This window comes from Halichoerus grypus, chromosome 6 (assembly GCF_964656455.1).
Source record: "Halichoerus grypus chromosome 6, mHalGry1.hap1.1, whole genome shotgun sequence".
Lineage (NCBI taxonomy): Eukaryota > Metazoa > Chordata > Mammalia > Carnivora > Phocidae > Halichoerus > Halichoerus grypus.
Window position 1 is genome coordinate 84,006,163 of NC_135717.1, and position 17,685 is coordinate 84,023,847.

Here is a 17,685-nt window from a genome sequence, read left to right on the forward strand (position 1 = left end):
GGGGGGTGTTTGGGGGGGTGGATAAGGGAAAAATCTAGCACCTTAGTTGTTGCTCTAATTAGCTGGTAGTGGGATGAAATAAAGCTGTTAACCCTCGAAATACCACACCTAAATATTTTACTTCACATCCGAGTGTTCTAATATTATAAAAGGAATCGAGGAAGAGGGAACAAGAGGGTCCTGCCTTCCAGGGGTAAATACTTTTTTTTTTTTAAAGATTTTATTTATTTGTCAGAGAGAGAGAGAGAGAAAGCACAAGCAGAGGGGAATGGCCGGCAGAGGGAGAAGCAGATTCCCTGCTGAGCAGGTAGCCCTATGCGGAGCTCGATCCCAGGGCCCTGGGATCATGACCTGAGCTGAAGGCAGACGCTTAACCCACTGAGCCACCCAGGCGCCCCCAGGAATAAATAAATTTAATTGTGTAAGAGTTAAAAGCTAAGGCAAATAGTGTGATGTTGAAAAAGGAATTCTTTTTTTTTTTAAGATTTTATTTATTTTTTTAAGTAATATCTATGCCCAACATGGGTCTCGAACTCACAACCCCAAGAGTTGCATGCCCTTCCGACTGAGCCAGTCAGGCGCCATAGGAATTCAAATTTAAGGAAGCATCTGTTGAATGTACTATTGAGGGTTACAGCCAGAAGATGAGGCAAAGCTATTTTTTTAAATTAAAATTGAGAAATAATTTGCATATAATGAACAAATCTCAAGTTGTACAGCTTGACGAATTCTTTGCTTATGTACACAAATCAAATGACAGCCACCCAAATGAAGAGAGAAGCCACTTCCAACACCCAGGGAGGCCAGATTGCATTTTTGTTAAATGCTCAGAATCTCAAAACCCAATGTTCCTTAGACCATTGTCAATTTCTTTTATGTTTCAGACATGAAGTAAGACAGCCTGAATTTTTATTAAAAAAAAATTTTTTTTTTTTAAGTAGCTCCATGCCCAACATTGGGCTTGAACTCAGGACCCGGACAACAGGAGTTGCATGCTGTAGGGACTGAGCCAGCCAGGTGCTCCCGCCAGCCTGATTCTACCCAGTTGCTATGTGACAAGTGGTTTCACATTTCTATGCCTCAGTTTCCTTCATATGAGTAAGAAGAAGTGAGAATTATCATACATACAAACTGATCAGATGTGGACATGGCATATTGGAAACACTCCATAAATGTTTGCCACTTTATTTTCTCTATGCAAGTTATATTTTAGGGAATCCATTAATTCATTCACTCAACACATATCTATTAAGCATGTCTGAAATGTCAAGTGCTAGGAGAAAGAAACGAATTATGCATGCTTCCTGTACCAAAACATTTTATAATGTAGTATAGAAAAGAAGCCACGCGAACGGATGAGTGCCTTAAGATATTACGGAACTGTGGTGTGAGTGTGTGCAAGATACAGCGGGAGTAGAAAGGAGGGACTTCTATCTTGGAGGGAAATCAGTTAAGAGTATCAAATATCATCATACCCTGCAGCTGTCAGCTCCCTCAGGGTCTGGCCCAGAAGCGGTGTAAGCTGAACCGCTACGGCTGCAGGCTGCTGCATGCCCTGGGCCATATCCCCTTGCCGACCTGGGCGCTCTTCCTCTGTCCTCACCGCCTCTCAAACCGCTGGTGGTGTTCGTCCTCCGCGGTCCCCGCGCCGGCATGAGGACCCAGTGTGCCTGCATCAGCGAGAAATACGGCCACACACACCCTTCTGCAGGAGAACTTCGTGATGAAAAGGAAGAACCCAGATTCACAGGGCGGTGAACTCATTGAAAAGTACATTACAGGAGCGCCTGGGTGGCTCAGTCATTAATCGTCTGCCTTCGGCTCAGGTCATGATCCCGGGATCCTGGGATCGAGCCCCGCATCGGGCTCCCTGCTCAGCGGGAAGCCTGCTTCTCCCCCTCCCACTCCCCCTACTTGTGTTCCTTCTCTCGCTGCCTCTCTCTGTCAAATAAATAAATAAATAATCTTAAAAAAAAAAAAAAAAAGTACATTAAAGATGGAAAGATTGTGCCGGTTGAAAGAACCATCAGTTTGTTAAAGAGGGAAAGGGATCAGATGCTGGCTGCCCATGCTCAGAATAGATTCCTGATTGAGGGGTTTCCAAGAAATCAAAGACCATCTTCAAGGTTGGGACAAGACCATGGGTGGGAAGGTAGGTTGTAGCTTTTGTTCTGTGTTTTGGCTGTAATAATGAGATCTGTATTGAACGATGTCTTGGGAGGAGAAAAAAAAGTGGTAGAAGTGATGACAACAGAGAGAGTTTGCAAAAGAGAATTCAGAACTATATTCAGTCAACAAAGCCAATTATTATTTTTTTTTTAAGATTTATTTATTTATTTGAGAGAGCGAGAATGAGAGAGAGAGAGAGAGAGTACATGAGAGGGGGGAGGGTTAGAGGGAGAAGCAGGCTCCCCGCCGAGCAGGGAGCCCGATGCGGGACTCGATCCAGGGACTCCAAGATCATGACCTGAGCTGAAGGCAGTCGCTCAACCACTGAGCCACCCAGGCGCCCAACAAAGCCAATTATTGACTTACATGAAGAAATGGGGAAAGTCAAGCAAATGGATGCCTCTAAGTCTGTTAAGTTGTTGTTGTTGTATTAATATTAATTTATTTAAGTAATCTCTACACCCAGCATGGGACTCAAGCTCCGGAACAAGAGTCCCATGGTCTTCCCACTGAGCCAGCCAGGTACCCCATAGGAGTGTCTTTTTTTCTATTTTTTTCTTTGTTTTTTAAGATTTTTATTTATTTGAGAGAGAGCCAGAGAGAGCACAAGCAGGGGGAGCAGCAGAGAGAGAGAGGGAGAAGCAGACTCCATGCTGAGCAGGGAGCCTGATGTGGGGCTCGATCCCAGTACCCTGGGATCAGGACCTGAGCCAAAGGCAGACGCTCAACTGACTGAGCCACCCAGGCGCCCGTTTATTCTATTTTTTTTTTTTTAAGATTTTATTTTTAAGTAATCTCTACAAACAAGGTGGGACTCGAACTTACAGCTCTGAGATCAAGAGTTGCAGGCTCTGGGACCCCTGGGTGGCTCAGTCAGTTAAACGTCTGCCTTCCGCTCAGGTCACGATCCCAGAGTCCTGGGATCAAGCCCCACACTGGACTCCCTGCTCAGCATGGAGTCTGCTTCTCCCTCTGCTTGACTCTCTCTCAACTCTGACAAATAAATAAAATCTTAAAAAAAAAAAAGAGTTGCATGCTCTACGTACTGAGCCAGCCAGGCACTCCTATTGATGAAGTTTTTGATGAAGTTGTGAAGATTTTTGTTTGACAAAAAAGGCTAGCTCTAAAGCTGAAAGCATCCTTGAAATCATGCTTGAATATTGCTTTGATGGCTGCTATTTCAACCCCCCCTTTTTAAAATTTTTTTTTAAAGATTTTATTTGTTTATTTGACAGAGAGCGTGCAAGCACAAGCAGGCGGAGCAGCAGAGAGAGAGGGAGAAGCAGAATTCATGCTCAGCGGGGAGCCCAATGTGGGGCTCGATCCCAGGACCTTGGGATCACGACCTGAGCCGAAGGAAGACGCTTAACCGACTGAGCCACCCAGGCACCCCTTTCAACTCCCTTTTAAGGCACTTTTAATCTTTCATAATTACATCTCCATTAATGGCTGGAAAAATATGTAATAAGACAAATTAAGTTTTTTATCTTCAATTTTTTTTGGTCACAGGAGTAGACAGCAAATTCAGGTCTCGCTTCATCTGAGCTATGGTGCTCACAAAACAAAGGATATCAGCTAGTTCTTTGTTTTTACTCAAAGCATATCCCTTTTATAGTTTGTACCTTGTGTAAGCAAAACTTTTTGGTATATTTGTATATCCCTTTAGTAATTACATGTTAGGATTAGGGATTCTCCACATCCTCCTTTACTTAAAGGTTTTAAATTTCCAACCTGTTAAGTGAATTTGTGGACCAAATTCCAAAGGGACTTTTGGTATAGTCAGTTCTTACAAAATGTGTTTGATAAACAAACTCGTAAAAATTCCTAGAAGTGTTTTAGTATTTATCACAAGACTGGCCGTTTTCTATAAAAAGGTAAGAAAACTTAGGCTTTGTTTTATTGCAACTCATAGAAAGTTGTGTGACAGGGCATCTTTTTTACTTCCAGGGATTGGGATGGGGGTCACTGGGGTTTCAGGGCCTGGAGGAATTGTAAGATTTATTCTGACATATATTGGAGGATAAGGGGCAAGGATCACATCTAATGACATGTGTTCTTATGCTTTATTATAGTGTGCTATTTATGATTAAACTGATCTGAACAAAATTCCTGGCAGTGGAACCTTGAAATGCACGTACTAATTTTATGGTAGACTGATTTGGTTAGCGTTTTAGTAACACTTCATTCAAAGTTTTTTTGTTTGTTTCTAGATTAAATGGAGGGTTGGTATGAAGTAAAAAAAAAAAAATCTGGTTAAAAAAATATATCATCATAAAAAGATAGTACTTGAATTCAGTCTTGAAAAATGGTCAGGCAGTAAGAAAAAAAGGCAGCAAGCTTGAAAAATCCTGATGTCTGCTGGGGACTATGCATATAGATTGGTGCAGGGATGGATAGAGATGATGCTACAAGGCAGGTAGGAGCAGGATTATACAGGTCTCCGTCCTGCTAAAGAGTTTGGATTTTATACTAAAGGCAGTGGAGCCACTGAAGAGTTTTAAAGTGGGGAATGACAGGCAGCAACCTCTGCGACCTGGGCCACAGCAACTTCTTGCTAGACGTGTCTCCAGAGGCAAGGGAAACAAAGGCAGAAATGAACTAGTGGGACGTCATCAAAATAAAAAGCTTTTGCACAGCAAAGGAAACAGTCGACAAAACCAAAAGACAACTGACAGAATGGGAGAAGATATTTGCAAATGGCATGTCAGATAAAGGGCTAGTATCCAAAATCTATAAAGAATTATCAAACTCAACACCCTAAAATAAATAATCTAGTCAAGAAATGGGCAGAAGATGTGAACACACATTTCTGCAAAGAAGACATCCAAACGGCCAACAGACACATGAAAAAATGCTCAACATCATTCAGCATCAGGGAAATGCCAATCAAAACCACAATGAGATACCACCTTACACCAGTCAGAATGGCTAAAATTAACAAGTCAAGAAATGACAGATTTTGGTGAGGATGCGAAGAAAGGGGAACCCTCCTATACTGTTGGTGGGAAGGCCAGCTGGTGCAGCCACTCTGGAAAACAGTATGGAGGTTCCTCAAAAAGTTGAAACCCTACAACCCAGCAATTGCACTACTGGGTATGTACCCCAAAGATACAAATGGAGTGATCCGAAGGGGCACATGCACCCCGATGTTTATAGCAGCGATGTCCACAATAGCCAAACTGTGGAAAGAGCCAAGATGTCCATCGAGCGATGAATGGATAAAGAAGATGTGGTATACACACACACACACACACACACACACACTGGAATATTACTCAGCCATCAGAAAATGAAATCTTGACGTTTGCAACAACGTGGGTGGAACTAGAGGGTATCATGCTAAGCAAAATAAGTCAATCAGAGAAAGATCATATGATCTCACTGATATGTGGAATTTAAGAAACAAAACAGAGGATCATAGGGGAAAAGAGGAAAAAACAAAACAAGTTGAAACCAGAGAGGGAGACAAACCATAAGAGACTCTTAATCATAGGAAACAAACTGAGGGTTGCTGGAGGTGGGGGGAGGGATGGTCTAACTGAGTGATGGACATTAAGGAGGGCACGTATGTAATGAGCACTGGGTATTATATATGACTGATGAATTACAGACCTGTACCTCTGAAATCAATAATACAGTATATATTAATTAATTGAATTTAAATAAAAAAATTAAGTAGGGAATGATATAATCAGTCTTAGGAACATCTAAAGACGATTTGAGGAAGAGGATGGAGCAGGACCCATTAAGAGACCGATGTGATCACCTAGACCAGGGATTGGCAAACTAGTTGGCTACCTGTTTGTTTAGTCCATGAATGTAAGAATAACTTCTACATTTTATTTATTTTATTTATTTATTTTTTAAGATTTTACTTATTTATTTGACAGAGAGAGACACAGCGGGAGAGGGAACAGAGCAGGGGGGGTGGGAGAGGGAGAAGCAGGCTTCCCGCTGAGCAGGGAGCCTGATGCGGGGCTTGATCCCAGGACCCTGGGATCATGACCTGAGCCGAAAGCAGACGCTTAACGACTGAGCCACCCAGGTGCCCTAATTTCTACATTTTAAATAAATTAATTTTTAAAAGTTTATTTATAATCTCTACACCCAAAGTGGGGCAAAAACTCATGACCCTGAGATCAAGAGTCACATGCTCTACCAATAGCCAGACAGGCACCCATTTTCTACATTTTTAAATGGTTGGGGGAAAAAGGCAAACAATATTTTGTGACTTGTGAACAGTATCTGAAATTCAAATTTCAGTGTCCTCAAATACAATTGTATTGGAACACAGCCGCGCTCATTTATTTACGTACTGTTCATGGCTGCTTTCATGTTACAACAGCAGAATTGAGTAGTTGTCACAGAGACCCTACAGTTTGCAAATCCTAAAATACGTACTACTTGACCCTCTGCAGACAAAGTTTGCCGACTCTGGATGTGGGCAAAAGTGATCAGAGTCTCTGTGAAAGTGGGAGCCATGCAGAAAGAAGCGGGAGTGAATGTATTCAAACCACATTTATACAAACTACATTAATAGGTAGAATTGATAGGGGCTGGCAACTAATTTGTTGTTGGTGGCAAGAAGAATGGGAATCAGTACGACACTTTTTCTGGCTCAAGTGACTTAGTAGACAGAGTTGCCAGTCACTTGATTTTATTTTATTTTTTCAGGCACTCAATTTTAAATTATAAGCAGAGAAATATAATTAATTAGAGTTCAGGTGTTTTTAGATTGATGTATCTGAGAGGCATCCAGATATTGTTGGAATAAAGGATGAAACTCTTTAGAGAGATCTCATCTTTTTTTTTTTTTTTTTAAAGATTTTTTTATTTATTTGACAGGGAGAAAGACAGCCAGAGAGGGAACACAAGCAGGGGGAGTGGGAGAGGGAGAAGCAGGCTTCCCGAGGAGCAGGGAGCCCGATGCGGGGCTCGATCCCAGGACCCTGGGATCATGACCTGAGCCGAAGGCAGACGCTTAACGACTGAGCCACCCAGGCGCCCCTAGAGAGATCTCATCTTACAGAGGTTAATGCATTCACGGTCTATAGCTGGTAACAGAAGCTGTCAAGTCAACCAGAGTGGAAGGCAGAGCAAGGTTGCAAACTTAAGCATTTTAGGGACCAGGTAGACAGGATGTAAGAAAAAAAATGGACAGACATGGTTGTAAAAACTAACTCACTTTCCCCTTAATTTTTATATAAGGGTGAAATAAACATTTCAATAGGAAAGATATTTGGCAGATCTCACTCAGGTTAGAGTGCGGCAGGGAGTCCAGGAGACAACAGGGCATGGTAGGGACTAAAATGATGACAGGGATGGAGGTTAGGTAAAGACGCAGCAACAGGGACTTTCACTCACCGGCCAATGATGAGTGCCTCGTCTGCCAGCATCCCCAACATGGTGCCATTCCCCAGGGTGGGTCATCAGCTGTCTACCTAGTGACAGGTGGATTACACTGGATCATTTCCATCTTGGAAGAGGGAACACTTTGTTCTTATTGAAATCGACACTTACTGTGTATATGAATTTGCCTTTCCTGAATGCAGTGCTTCTGCCAAAACTACCATCTGTGGACCTACAGAGCGCATTATCCACACAGCATTGCCTCGGATTGAGGAGCTCACTCCACTGCAAAGGGAGTGCGGCAATGAGCTCATGCTTATGGAATTCACTAGTCTCACAGTGTTTACCATCATTCTAGAGTAGCTGGGTTGGGAGCGCCTGGGTGGCTCATTCGGTTAAGCATCTGCCTTTGGCTCAGGTCATGATCCTGGAGTCCTGAGATCGAGCCCGGAGTTGGGCTCCCTGCCCAGTGGGGAGTCTGCTTCTCCCTCTCCCTCTGCTGCTACTCCTGCTTGTGCTCTTGCTCTTTCTCTCTCAAATAAATAAATAAAATCTTAAAGAAAATAAAGTAGCTGGGTTGATAAAATGAAGGAACAGACTTTGGAAGACTCAGTTGTAGTGCCAGCTGGGTAGCAATACGTTTCGGGTCTAGGGCAGTGCCCTCCAGTAGGCTGTGTGTGCTCTAAGTCATCATCCAATCCATGGCGTTGTCTTCCCATAGCCAGAATTTACAAGTCGAGGAATCCGAAGTGTAGAAATAGGAGTGGTATCCCTACTATTAGGTCTAGTGATCCACTAGCAAAATTTTTGCTTCCAGTCCCAATGATGTTATGCTCTGCTGGTCTAGAGATCATGCTCTATCATTAAGGTCAATAGAAAATTACAATAACCCAATCTAGGAAGGACCACTAATGGCCTAAACCCCTGAAGAATATAGGTTTAAGTCACTACCAGGAAAAAAATTACCATCAGCTGAAGTGCTTGTTGAGGACAAACGGAATATGTGCTAGTCTCTTAACAAGCTTGATGATTATAATACAATATTGTTGTCCATATTCACTACACTTGCATTAGATCTCCAGCGCTTATTTGCTACGCACTGGATTCAAAGGGAATATGGAATGAGTAATGAAGGAAAGTAGATACAGATACCACCTATGACCAGTGACCAGTTGCAGAAACAAAGACTGTGATTGTTATAAGTGTTTCTACCCTTTTTTGTTACTGTGTAAGTCTACTCAGGCTGCCGTAACAGAATACCACAGACTTGGTCTGTTAAACAACAGAAATTCATTTTCTTACATTTTTGGAGGCTGGAAGTCCTAGATTACAGTGCTTGTATGGTTATGAAAGGGAGGAAGAAATTACCTTTGCCCACATTTCATTCAGCTGGACTAAGAATTAAAATTTACATAACACAGATTAATAGGAGAAAAACCCAAAGTTTTATTATGTGCACAGAGTGCTTGCTTCGGCAGCCCATATACTAAAATTGGAGCAACATTACGTGCACAGAGAGGCCCAATGATAGGATTGAGACCTAAAGAAATAAATAAGACAGGTAGTTTTTATACTGTTTAGACAGACAATAAATCTGTGAGAAAATGATAGGACAAAGAAAACTTAACTTTGGGGGGCACCTGGGTGGCTCAGATGGTTAAGCGTCTGCCTTCAGCTCAGGTCATGATCCCAGGTTCTGGGATAAAGCCCCATGTCTTGCTCCCCAGCCCAGTGAAGAATCTGCTTCTCCCTCTGCCTCTCCCCTTCCTTGTGCTCTCTCTGTCTCTCCCGCAAATGAATAAATAAAATAAAATAAAAAAGAAAACTTAACTTTGGGAGCTTCAATCAGTAAGGAATTCTTTTTTTTTTTTTTTTTAAGATTTATATATTTATTTGACAGAGACCCAGCGAGAGAGGGAACACAAGCAGGGGGAGCGAGAGAGGGAGAAGCAGGCTTCCCGCTGAGCAGGGAGCCTGATGTGGGGCTCGATCCCAGGACCCTGAGATCATGACCCGAGCCGAAGGCAGACGCCCAACGGCTGAGCCACCCAGGTGCCCCTCTTAAGTAACTTTTGTTCAAAATAATCAATACGCCAAAGTGGCACATTTTGAGGCAGCCTGCCTTTGGCCCCTGCAGTTGGGTTCTGGTGAGAATTCTCTTCTGGGATTGCAGATGGTGGCCTTCTTGGTGTGTCCTCACATGGCCTTTCCTCTGTGTGTGTGTGTGTGTGTGTGTGTGTGTGTGTGTATGTGTACTCCTGGTTTCTCTTCTTCCTCCTCTTTTTTTTTAAATAAGATTTTACTCATTTAATTATTTAGAGCATGAGCAAGGGGAGGGGCAGAGGAGGAGGGAGAGAGAGAATCCCAAGCAGACTGCACTGAGCACAGAGCCCAAGGTGGGGCTTGATCCCATGACCCTGAGATCACGATCTGAGCCAAAATCAAGTCCGTCGCTTAACTGACTCAGTCACCCAGGTGCCCCCGTCTCTTATTCTTCTTACAAGGACATCAGTCGTGTTGGATTAGGGCCCTACCCTTATAATCTCATTTAACTTTAATTACCTCTTGAAAGGTCTTTTCTGCAAATATAGTATATTGGGAGTTAGGGCTTCAACATATTAATTTGAGGAGGACACAGTTCAGTCCATAAGAGCTATAAATGTGTGTGTGTGTGTGGCAAATATTTCTATTTACTTCTCTTTTTTAAAAGATTTATTTATTTATTTGAGAGAGAGAGGGAGAAGCAGACTGCCCGCTGAGCAGAGAGCCCGATGTGGGACTCGATCCCAGGACCCTGAGATCATGACCTGAGCCGAAGGCAGACGCTTAACCAACTGAGCCACCCAGGCATCCAATAATCATTAACTTTATAGCAGAGTATTTAAGTTACAGGATATCAAGGAGAAGCGTGAACATCACCCAAAGACTTCGCATCATCTTATCAGGAGACAGCATGTTTTTGGTTGTATGCAGGATAGTTGTATTATGTTAGGCAGAAGTATGACTTTGCTATTTGCCTTATTTGGAGATTAAATGTGGTTTAAGATGTATTTGGGTGCCAAGATGACAAGGATTGTTTCCAGGTTAGGGCTATAGCTAACAATGTTGTGACATTGGTGTATATTTTTCCTGGTGCATATAAGTATTTTTAAGGACATATACTGAGTAGTGGAATTGCTGATTTATAGGGTATGAATATTTTTCGCTTCAAAATATACTGTAAAGCATTTTGTTTCAAAATGGTTTTTCAGGGGCATGTGGGTGGCTCAGTCGTTAAGCGTCTGCCTTCGGCTCAGGTCATGGTCCCAGGGTCCTGGGATCGAGCCCCGCATCGGGCTCCCTGCTCAGCGGGAAGCCTGCTTCTCCCTCTCCCACTCTCCCTGCTTGTGTTCCCTCTCTCGCTGTGTCTCTCTCTGTCAAATAAAGAAATTAAATCTTTAAAAAAACAAAACCAAAACCAAAAACAAAAAACAAAATAGTTTTTCAAATTTATATTCCTATTAACAGTTGATATGAGGTAGTTATTACAACCTTGTCTATACTTGGCACTATCAAGTTTTTAAATTTAACTATTCTTGTGAGTCTATAATTATATTTCATAGTGTTTGCAACTGGCCTTTCTTTGTTGGTGTCAATAAAATTAGGCATTTGCATTTCTTTTGTGAAATGTCTGCTTAGCTCTTTTGCCCATTTTTCTATTGGATTGTTTGACTTCTTATTGATTTGTATTAGTTCTTATGTCTTCATGAACAGAAGATCTTAATGCAGTCTAATTTATCAATCTTTTCCTTTTCTTTCTTTCTTTTTTTTTTTAAGATTTTATTTATTTATTTGACAGAGAGAGACACAGCGAGAGAGGGAACACAGGCAGGGGGAATGGGAGAGGGAGAAGCAGGCTTTCCTCTGAGCAAGGAGCCCAACGTGGGGCTCAATCCCAGGACCCTGGGATCATGACCTGAGCCGAAGGCAGACGCTTAACGACTGAGCCACCCAGGCGCCCCATTAATATATTTTTTAAGATTTTACTTATTTTGTGATTGGGCATTTCACTTAATATAATGTCCTCAGGGGTCACCCCCGTTGTAGCATATATCAGAATTTCCTTACTTTTGGAAGTAATTTCCTTACTCTTCGCTGTGTCTCCTTCTGCCAAATAAATAAATAAAATCTTAAAAAAAAAAAAAAGAATTTCCTTACTTTTTAAGGCTGACTAATGTTCCATTATACATATATATCACATTTTGCTTATCCATTCATCTGTCAGTAGACATTTGGGTTGATTTCATGTTTCAGCTATTTTGAATAATGCTGCTATGAACATGAGTGTACAAATATCTCTGAGATTTTTTTGGAGTATATATGCAGAAGTGAAATTACTAGTCAGATAGCAATTCTATTTTTAATATTTTGAGGAGCTATCATACTGCTTTCCATAGAGGTTGTACCATTTTACATTCTTACCAAGAATGCACAAGGGTTCCAGTTTCTCTACAAGCTTGCCAACACTTGGGGGTTTTGGGGTCTTTTTTTTGTTTTGTTTTGAAAGATAGTCATTCTAATGGGTGTGAGGTGTTATCTTATTATCGTTTTGATTACATTTCCCTAATGACTAGTGATATTGAGCATCTTTTCATGTGCTTATTGGTCATTTGTATATCTTTTTTGGAGAAATGTCTATTCAAGTCTTTTGCTCCTTTTTCTCCCCAGGATTCCCCTGTCACAATCCCATTTTTTAATTAACAAATTAATTGAAGTATAGTTAACACACAATGTTAATCCTTTGCTTATATTTTTAAAGATTTTTTTTTTTAATAATCTCTACACCCAACATGGGGCTCGAACTTACAACCCTGTGATCAACAGTCGTGCTCCACTGACTGAGCCAGCCAGACGCCCCTCCTTTGTCTATTTTTGAATTGTTTTCTTGTAGTTGAGTTTTAGGAGTTCCCTATATATTCTGAATCCCTTAGATATGATTTGTAAGTATTTTCTCCCATTCTGTGGGTTGCCTTTTTACTCTGTTGATACTGTCTTCTGGTGTACAAATTTTTAAATTTTTACAATTTTAGAATTTTATTTTTTAAGCATTTTCTTTATTTGAGAGAGAGAGCAAGAGAGAGAGAGAGAGCACACATGAGCAGGGGGGAGGGGCAGAGGAAGAGGGAGAAGCAGACTTCCCTCTGAGCAGGGAGCCCTATGTGAAACTTGATCCCAGGATCATGACCTAAACTGAAGGCAGACACTTAACTGACTGAGCCACCCAAGCTCCCCTCAATTTTAGAATTTTGAATTGAAGTCCAATTTGTTGATATATATATATATTTTTTTAATTTTTTAATTTTTAATTTTTTTTTTTGAGAGAGAGAGTGCAGGGATAGCGAGAGAGATCACAAGTGGGGAGGAGAGGGAGAAGCAGGCTCCCGCCGAGCAGGGAGCCCGACGCGGGACTCGATCCCAGGACCCTGGGATGGAGCCCGACGCGGAGCTCGATCCCAGGACCCTGGGATCATGACCTGAGCTGAAGGCAGACGCTTAACGACTGAACCACCCAGGTGCCCCTCAATTTGTTTATATTTTGTTGCTGTCGTCTGTGACTTTGGTGTCATATCCAAGAAATCACTACCCAGTTGCAATGTCATGAAACATTTGCCCTATGTTTTCTTCTAGGAGTTTTATGGTTTTAGGTCTTCCATTTAGGTCTTTGATTCATTTTCAGTTAATTTTCATATATGGCATTAGGTACGCATCCAACTTCATTCAATTATATTGTTTTTTTAAAGTTTTATTGTTTTGCTTTCTCCATTTAGATCCATGAAATACCTGGAATTGATTTTTGTGTATGGTGTGATGTAGAAGTCTAATTTTATTATTTTTCATATGGATGATTATATGGATAAACAAATGTCCTAGTACTGGCTAATGAGATTATTTTCCCATTTTTCTTCAGTGCTACCTTTATTGAGTCTCCATATGTATATAGTTTATTCAGTTTCACTGGTCTACTTACGTACTTGTGTGCAGGGCTACTCTATATTAATTGTTAGAACTATAATAAATATTGATATCTAATAGAATAAGTTCACATATTTTATTCTTTTAAACCAGTATCTAGCCTAGTTTTTGGCTCGTGTTATTGACTCAAAGTCCATCACATAAATATGGAGTCAATTTGTCAAATTTTTAAAAAATATTTTAAGTATATATTTGGAATTACAGTGAATGCATAGAAATTTGGAGGATATTTACATATTTAAAATATTGAATTTTGTAATACAGCAAAGATTTACCTCTCTCTTGTCTTCTTAAATTTTTTTAATTAAAATATAGTTTTCTCTGTAGACACGTTATTTATCTTTTGTTACATCTACTTCTAGGTCCTTGAGATTTTTGCTTTTTTTTTTTTTTAAGATTTTATTTATTTATTTGATAGAGAGAGAGACAGCGAGAGAGGGAACACAAGCAGGGGTAATGGGAGAGGGAGAAGCAGGCTTCCCGCGGAGCGGGGAGCCCGATGCGGAGCTCGATGCGGAGCTCGATCCCAGGACCCTGAGATCATGACCTGAGCCGAAGGCAGACGCTTAACGACTGAGCCACCCAGGCGCCCCTAGGTCCTTGAGATTTTTTTGATGCTATTGTACATCACATTCTCTTGCCAAATTTTATTTTCTTCTCTTGTAAGTTGAAATATGATAGAATTTTATATATTGATTTTTGATCTAGCAACCTTGCTAATTTTTTAAATTCTAATAATTTATCTGTAGACTTAATTATTTATGTACATAATTATCATGCAAATAATCATATTTTTTTCCTTTTTCAAATTCGTATACCTTGTAATTTTGTGTGCGTGTGTCGTATTTGTACTTGCTAGGATTTCCAATACAGCACTAAACAGGAGTGGGAATCATGGGCAGCTACAAATTATTCTCAGTCTAAAAGGGAAAGCTTTTAATGTTTTACCATTAAGTATTATATTTTCCATGGCTCAAACTTACACTATGATTAAGAGGCATGCCTATTTGTAGCAGAAGAACACCCTGTTCTCAGCCCACTCGGTCTAGAAATGCAGTGCAAGTAGGCCATGTAAATTCATGAAAATCCTTCAAATGTCCCACCCCTATTCTTGCGGTGGCCCTTGTGGCCTGTAGAGAGGGAGGGGGAGGGGAGGAATTCCCGCTAATGCTTTGTTTACAGATGGATCTAGTGGGGCAATCTGCCTTTGGGGAGCGCAGTGGCTCTTCAGCCCAACACTGACACCATCTGGATGGAACAGGAATGAACCGTAGAGCCAATGGGTTGGACTTGGAGCAGTTCGGTTGGTGATTACTCACAAGCCCTGGCCATTAACCCTTTGTGCTGACAACTGGACTGCTCTAAAGGGATCTACCCTATGGCTTGGACAATGAGAACCCAAGGGGGTGGATATTTAGCAATAAGCCCTTATGGGGTCAGAGTATGTGGAAAGAGGGGTGCCTGGCTGACTCATTTGGTGGATCATGAGACTCTTGTCCTCAGGGTGGAGAGTTTGAGCCACATGTTGGGTGTAGTGGAGATTACTTAAAACATATTTAGAAATTAAAAAAATATGTGTGGAAAGACTTTTGGGTTCACTTGCAAGAGCCTGAAGCCGTCGTCACTGTCTTCCCATGTGTGAGGCCCTGACCCCCCCTGGCAATCAGGAAGCTACTGCCCCAGCTCTGGTACAAGTCCTAGCAGCTGACCCTTCAGTAGATATAGCATATCGGCTGCATAGAAAGATGGCCACTGAGGTGTTTGAGTGGGATGGCATTTTGCCAAGGATGCTGGCTTGCTCTTGAAATACAGTGACTTGGTTAATGAAGTAACAGTACGCTCTGTGGGTTCGGAACAACACCCAAGGCAATTGCCAAAGGAGTGTGGGTCCATCCGCCACAGTTCCCAACCAGTGAGTGGTTGGCAAATTGATTATAGGGGCCCCCTCCGTCTGAGATTTCATTTATTTATTTGACAGAGAGTGGAAGAAAGAGCAAAAGAAAGCACAAAGGGGAGAGCAGCAGAGGGAGCGGGAGAAGCATGCTCCCCACTGAGCAGGGAGCCTGATGCAGGGCTAGATCCCAGGACCCCAGGATCGAGACCCAAACCAAAGGCAGACCCTCAATCAACTGAGCCACCCAGGCACCCCCTGAATGAAGGTTCTAAATCTGCCCTGGTTTGTGTAGACACTGCATCTGGTTGAACCCAAGCTTTTCCCTGTCACTGTGCAAACCAGGTTGCCACCGTTAGGGAATTAGAGAGGCTGGGTACCAAGTTCTCCCACTCAATAGACAGAGTTTGGGAGGTCATGTTTCAAAGGTCCTGATACGAAAGACGGGGCAAAAGAACATGGCATTGAATGGAGGCTTCATCTCCCCTATACCCTGCAAACAGCAGGACTGGTAGAAAGGAAAAATAGAACATTAAAGCAGCAGGTTGCGTTATTAACAAGGAAAACCACTTTGGCTGGGTGGACTAAGGCACTGCCCCAGGCTTTAATACTTCTGAATGATCATAGGGCCTATTGCTCTATATGCCAGACTGGGGACTCCTGCTGAGACACTCAGTGTCATAAAAGTAAAAAAGTCCTGGGAAACAGCCAATGCCCCAACTCTTACTGTGGATCAATGTGCTATGCTGCTGAGAACACCAAGCCCCATTGTGCCTGAAAAAGGAATTATCTATTAGGATTTGCAATGGGATGTCCCACCAGGGTGGGTGAGTTACTTTTCACCCCTGGGTGAGGGGAACTGCTCGATCTCACTGGGATCCTGTTGTCTTGCTACGAGCTGCACCTGCTGAAACGCACTCTACCTGGAATGGAACATGCAGGGGATGAAGAGGGGAGGGGTGAGGGTGGGGCGTCCTCATCTGGCACATCTCACCCCTAGTCCATCTCCTCACACCTAACAGTGCTGTCTCCCCCCAGGTAACAAGTACGGTATGAACAACCAGGTCAAGTTCCTAAAGCTGCCAGCCTCCTTCTCCTCAAGGTCAGGTGGGCACATTCTGTTTTCACTGGTACAATTATTTGACTGCCATCTTTGTCCCTCTCTATGGGCCTGGAGAAAAATGTAGCACACATAGAAGTCCTTAGTATATTTACCCAACAAGCCTTAAATGATAGCTGGCAAAGCCTGTATTTACTGAATACTGAAATGTCTCTAATGAGAAGAACTGTCCCCCAAAATAGGATGGCCTTGGACACTACTACTGCCTTGCAAGGATTATCCAAAGAGAATGTTGTGTGGTCATACCTAATGACTCTGCTAATGTATTATTTTTATTAAATCACATGAGGGGGCACCTGGGTAACTCAAGTCAGTTAAGTATCTGTCTTTGGCTCAGCTCATGATCCCAGGGTCCTGGGATTGAGCCCCATGTCTGGGCTCCCTGCCAAGGGGAGCCTGCTTCTCCCTCTCTCTCTGCCTGCTCCCCCCCCCCCGCCCCCGCTTGTGCTCTCTCTCTCTGTCAAATAAATAACTAAAATCTTTCTAAAAAAAAATTTTTTTTTAAGAGCCTGTCACACAAGAAGTAGAGTGTTGGAGGAAATCACGCAAGAGGATGTGGTCGCTGGTTAACCTGTGAGCCAGCCCTGGGCAGTTGGAGGCTCCTCATTCCCTCCCATATCCTTGGAATGTAAATTCTGTCCACTGTTCCCACAGTGGGAGCCATTTTCAAGGACACAGCCTTGAGAGAGCGAGGTTTCATTGAGACCATCTGGACGGCATATGTAACTGAATCCACTTAAGGCCTCTATATAACTTTGAAGATTCTGGCAGGCAGATTCAGAGATCCATTCATCTTGTGGCTGCCCAAAGCAAGGCTCATAAATAAGTTCCCGTGCTTATTAAATCTGCCACCTACTAATCTGGGGTGGTCGGCCTCTTTCTTCTGTCTTTCCTTGCCCTCAGTGTGGGGGCCAATTTCAGATTTCACTGGGGAAAGTCATGAGGTTACAACCAACAGTTAGGGTAGAAGGCAAGGGAGGTTTTTTGTTTTTTCCCCCATGAACTTCAAGTATTTATTTAGAAGATCCTGGTTCATACCTGGAACATTTTTGGAGCTCTTATTTACTGCTGCTAAATAAGAATAATGCCTTATTCAATAGAGTGCAGAGCAGGGTGCAAGGTACTTTCAGGAATAGTATCTCAT

The 17,685-nt window shown here is 42.3% G+C and overlaps 1 pseudogene; it reads left to right on the forward strand.

Moving 5' to 3' along the window:
• The first annotated feature begins 1,355 nt into the window (after positions 1-1,355).
• LOC118550820 (UMP-CMP kinase-like) lies at positions 1,356-3,277 on the forward strand (annotated as a pseudogene).
• The last annotated feature ends 14,408 nt before the right edge of the window (positions 3,278-17,685 follow it).